General features: G+C 48.1%; 1 long non-coding RNA gene across 1 annotated transcript in view; it reads right to left on the bottom strand.

Annotated features, from left to right (window-relative positions):
• LOC119268327 overlaps positions 1-4,202 on the bottom strand; it is a 7,275-nt gene extending 3,073 nt beyond the window's left edge. Inside the window, exons 1-2 of the long non-coding RNA XR_005133091.1 lie at positions 4,191-4,202; positions 2,122-2,126 (exon numbers count right to left, since the gene is read on the bottom strand). This is a non-coding gene — a long non-coding RNA (uncharacterized LOC119268327). The remainder of the gene's footprint in view (positions 1-2,121; positions 2,127-4,190) is intronic.
• Positions 4,203-5,815: the final 1,613 nt, after the last annotated feature.

Raw genomic sequence — 5,815 nt, 5'->3', positions numbered from 1 at the left:
TGTGTCGCCATTTCAATTCTGAAAAAATCAAAAGAAAACGATAAAAACTTCAAAAAATAAATCCTTTGAGAGGTAGTTATATTACTACATCTACTAGTTAGGAAAATTTGAAAACTTAAATTTGGACATGTTTTGCAAAAAGTGTAGGGAAAATGTAAAACAGCTATAACTTTTGCATACGATGTCGGAAAAAAATGTATAATATATCAAAAAATTCAGCACGAAAATCCGCATCCGATGGAGACGGCCTACGGCCTGTTTGCAATTTTTTAGAATCCTCAAATTCCAAAATGAAAAAAAGATATGGTCAAATTTAAGTTTTTTTATCTTTTTTTGTTAAATCTGGTCAAACTACTTATTCAAGAAGTATTAATGTTACTACATAATTATTCAAGAATATTAGTGTTACTAAATAATTATTTCAATTTTTTGAATTTTGGTCAAATCTGGTCAAACTGTGGTCAAACTGTGGTCAAACTATGGTCAAACTTATTCAAGAAATATTAGTGTTACTAAATAATTACTGTTTTTAGAATAATAGTTTCAAACTCAAACAGTGAAATGTGTGACTTCATGCTCAAGCTAAACTCCTAAGGGTTAATAGGATTGGCATCTTACTATTGTTAGGAAAACAACAAGGGCAGACTTGGAAACGAAGGAGAATAGAACCCGAAAGTTAAGCGTGCTCGGGCTGGAGTAGTGAGAGGGATGGGTGACCGGTCGGGAAGTTAGATGATTTGGAATGAGTGATCCACACTTGAGCAGTTAAGAGAGGTGATTAGAGACTAAATCACCAAATAATTCATAAAAATTACAAAAAAAAATCAAAAAAAAATTCCAAAATTTTCAAAAAAATTCAAAAAAAACCTTTCCGGTTCGTGCCGAACCGGTACTAAAGGGGGGGCCTTTAGTGCCCACCAATTAGTGCCGGTTATGGAACCGGCACTAAAGGCCCTTACGAACCGGTTTTAAAGCTCCGTTTTCTACTAGTGGGAGGATCCTGGCCGAACTATGCCTGGCAGGATTGGGATGCTGACGACGAAGAAATTCACGGCCCACCCACCACCCACTTAGTAGCCACTGTCGATGACTTAACCGACATGCTCAATTTCGACTCCGAAGACATCGACGGTATGGACGATGATGCGGGAGACGAAGAGGAACCACTGCACATAGGGCACTGGACAGCCACCTCATCATACGATATATACATGGTGGACACACTCAAAGAAGGCAATGGTGACAAGACAGCGGAGGATGACCCCTCCAAGAAGCAACCCAAGCGCCGACATTAGCCGCGCCGTTCTAAGTCCCACCAAAGCAAAAGTGGTGATACGGGCACAGGAGATAATAACACTCCGGATAGTGCCGCAGACAACAACAATCCCCTCTAGCAAGATTTAGAGCAGGAGGATGGAGGAGCCAGCCCTCCTGAGAGAGCGCCAGATGGAGGGGTGGAGGATGATAATTACATGCCCCCATCCAAAGACGAGGCAAGCCTCGGAGATGACGAATTCGCCATGCCAGAGGATCCCGTCGAACAAGAGCGCTTCAAGCGCCGCCTTATGGCCACGGCAAATTGCCTTAAGAAAAAGCAGCAGCAGCTTCAAGCTGATCAAGATCTGCTAGCTGACAGATGGACTGAAGTCCTCGCGGCCGAGGAATATAAACTCGAACGCCCCTCCAAGAGTTACCCAAAACGCAGGTTGCTACCCGACTGGAGGAAGAAGCGTATAACGTGGCTAATCGGCCACCTCGTGGCCGCAATAGAGAGGCAATCCAGCCAAAAACTCAACCCGCACCCTGACATCATTCAAATAAAAAGGCATGGGAAAATATGCCAGACCTGCGAGACATATTGGAGGTTAAAGCAAAGCATGCAAGATCGATCTACGAATCACGAGGGCGCGCCACTATGCGAGACGATAAATGTCACGCCGGATACAGTAAAAGTAAATCCGACTGGGCCGAACACAGCGGGCAAGACCCATTCGAGCTGTGTCGCGATATAGCCCAATACAGAGGCGCCGCACACCCCCTATGCTTCACAGACGAAGTAATGGATCATCAAATCCCAGAGGGTTTCAAACCCATAAATATTGAATCATACAACGACACAACAGATCCTGCGGTATGGATCGAGGATTTCCTCCTCCACATCCACATGGCCCGCGGTGATGACTTACACGCCATCAAATACCTCCCACTAAAGCTCAAAGGACTAGCGCGGCATTGGCTTAACAGCTTGCCAGCAGAGTCCATTAGCTGTTGGGAAGATCTGGAGGCCGCATTCCTCGACAACTTTCAGGGCACTTATGTGCGACCACCAGATGCCGATGACTTGAGCCACATAATTCAGCAGCCAAAAGAATCGGCCAGTCAATTCTGGACTCAGTTCCTAACAAAGAAAAATCAAATCATCGACTGTCCGGATGCAGGGGCCCTAGCAGCTTTCAAACACAACATCTGCGACGAGTGGCTAGCCTGGCAGCTTGGTCAGGAAAAGCCGAAATCTATGGCAGCCCTCACGACACTCATGACCCGCTTTTGTGCGGGAGAAGACAGCTGGCTGGCTCGCAGTAATAACATATCAAAGAACCATGGTACTTCGGACACCAAGGATGGCAATAGCAGGTCACGTCGCAACAAACATAAGCGCCACATTAACAACGACTATATCGAGGATACGGCAGTCAATGCCAGATTCAAAGGCTCTAAACCCGGTCAGCGGAAAAAGCCATTTAAAATAAGCACTCTGGGCCCGTCCAGTTTGGACCGCATACTCGATCGCTTGTGTCAGATACACGACACCCCCGACAATCCAGCCAACCACACCAATAGGGATTGTTGGGTATTCAAGTAGGCCAGCAAGTTAATTGCCGAAAACAAAGATAAGGGGCCACATAGCAATGACGAGGAAGAGCCCCGGCAGCCGAACACCGGAGGACAGAAGAGGTTCCCCCCACAAGTGCGGACGGTGAACATGATATATGCAACCCACATCCCCAAGAGGGAGTGGAAGCGTGCGCTCAGGGACGTATATGCGTTGGAGCCAGTCGCCCCAAAGTTCAACCCATGGTCCTCCTGTCCGATCACCTTCGATCGCAGGGACCATCCCACTAGTATCCGTCATGGCGGATTCGCCGCACTAGTCTTAGACCCAATCATCGACGGATTTCACCTCACTCGAGTCCTTATGGATGGCGGCAGCAGCCTGAACCTGCTTTACTAGGACACAGTGCGCAAAATGGGTATAGACCCCTCAAGATCAAACCCACAAAAACGACCTTTAAGGGCGTCATTCCAGGTGTAGAGGCCCATTTCACAGGCTCAATTACACTGGAAGTGGTCTTCGGATCCCCGGATAACTTCCGAAGCGAAGAACTAATCTTCGATATAGTCCCGTTCGGTAGTGGCTATCATGCACTGCTCGGGCGAACCGCATTTGCAAGATTTAATGCGGTACCGCATAATGCATACCTCGAGCTCAAGATGCCAGGACCTCGGGGGGTCATCACAGTTAATGGAAACACAGAGCGCTCTCTTTGCACGGAGGAGCACACTGCGGCCCTCGCAGCAGAAGCGCAAAGCAGCCTCTCAAGGCAATCCACCAGTTCGGCGTTTCAAGACCCGGACACCTTCAAGTGCGCTCGGAGTAATCGGCAACTAGACCGCCCGACACGATCTGAGCTCGTGTAGCAATGCGACCCCCACCCCGGCCCAAGCCAAACGGCGAAATTCGTGCCACGCGTACATAATTACGAATTAAAAATACCATGGGAATAGGCGGGGAGGCGACCCAATCATCGACGGATTTCACCTCACTCGAGTCCTTATGGATGGCGGCAGCAGCCTGAACCTGCTTTACTAGGACACAGTGCGCAAAATGGGTATAGACCCCTCAAGATCAAACCCACAAAAACGACCTTTAAAGGCGTCATTCCAGGTGTAGAGGCCCATTGCACAGGCTCAATTACACTGGAAGTGGTCTTCGGATCCCCGGATAACTTCCGAAGCAAAGAATTAATCTTCGATATAGCCCCGTTCTGCAGTGGCTATCATGCACTGCTTGGGCGAACCGCATTTGCGAGATTCAATGCGGTACTGCATTATGCATACCTCAAGCTCAAGATTCCAGGACCCCGATGGGTCATCACAGTTAACGGAAACACAGAGCGCTCTCTCCGCACGGAGGAGCACACTGCGGCCCTCGCAGCAGAAGCGCAAAGCAGCCTCTCAAGGCAATCCACCAGTTCGGCATTTCAAGATCCATACACCTTCAAACGCACTCAGAGTAATTGGCAACTAGACCGCCTGGCACAGTTTGAGCTTGCATAGCAATGCGGCCCCCACCCCGTCCCAAGCCAAACGGCAAAATTCATGCCATGCGTACATAATCATGCATTAAAAATACCATGGGCACAGGTGGGGAGGGGGGCACAACTACGGCACGCTCCAAGACGCAGCCTAAACCGCACTAGGGGCTTCCCCCTTTGTTATTTTTCTCTTTCAGGACTTTAATCTTTGGAAACCTTGTCTGGCAACATGATTGCCAAACACATGATGCAGCAACCAAGAGAGGCAGAAAGCTACGTCACACCACGGAACTCCCAGGTGGATTACGATAACGAGTGAAATATTTTCTTTAATACTATTCCTCAGCTTGCCCTTGGAAGGGACATAGTCCTACTTTTTGCTTATCGCACTATCTGTATCATTCTGCTTTAACGCACCTCTTTGAATAAACAACACATAATATTACGACTATTATTGCATTCTTGTTTTATATATATGTGTTCATTAATGACGCCTTGCAACCGTACACTTTGGTACGGCCAACACACCAGGGGCTTAAGTACCCCACAATATGGTGTGAGAAGTCCGAACACTTTCACAAGTGCGGCACCCCGAACTTATAGCATTATATGCATCAGCTCCGAATCATGTCTTTGGTCAAATGTTGGGTTTGCCCGGCTCCTATGTTTTGGTACCTTATGTTCCGCTCTATCGGCTAAGGTAGCGCTAGGAGAACTACTGCGATTGTGCCCCGGTTCTGCTGGGCTAAGCACCTCAGTAGAGAAAGCTAAAACTGACTGTCATGATAAGGCGAGAGACTGGTCGCAGTTCGGCGAGGTTTCGAGTCCCTAAAGACTTATGCCGCTTAGAGCGAGGAGTCGGTCCTGTCCGGCTTAAAGGCGTGTATCGCGCCCCGAATTCGTCCTTCCAAATACCAGGGGCTTCGCCGAAGTTTAAAATTATAGAATTCTATGGTTAAGTAAGAGTGATAAAGCATTATTAGTCCGGTTGCCTTGTTCACTGTGCTGAGCACCTCCCTCGAAGGACCCAAAAATGGGAACAAGAGTGCTCAGGTTTATCCTGAACACCCCAGCACTCGCAGCATGGGGGCAGAAGCCGAGGACTAGCCATCTCTCAGATTGGATAAACAGCCAAACAGAAGGTAATATTTCAAATTCAAACAAGCATTGCATAGCGCATATGAAACAAGTTTTCATCATACAGGATCACACGAGCAAGTTTACTCAAATATTACATCGTTTGGACATTCGTCCGCTACAAGACGGGCACCCTTCAGAACATCCTCATAATAAATTTCTGGGGTGCGATGCTCCTTGCCCTGCGGCGGTCCTTCCATGATCAGCTTCACGGTGTCTAGCTTGGCCCATTGCACCTTCACACGGGCGAAAGCTCGGCGTACACCTTCGATGCAGACGGACCACTTGATGACTTCCAGCCGTGGGCAGGCATCCACAAGCCGCCTCACCAGGCCGAAGTAGCTGTTCGGAAGGGCATCGCC

This window comes from Triticum dicoccoides, chromosome 3A (genome assembly GCF_002162155.2).
Source record: "Triticum dicoccoides isolate Atlit2015 ecotype Zavitan chromosome 3A, WEW_v2.0, whole genome shotgun sequence".
In the NCBI taxonomy this organism is placed as follows: Eukaryota; Viridiplantae; Streptophyta; class Magnoliopsida; order Poales; family Poaceae; genus Triticum; species Triticum dicoccoides.
The sequence above is the reverse complement of the archived record's forward strand: the minus strand, read 5'-3'. Positions and strand labels throughout refer to the sequence as shown.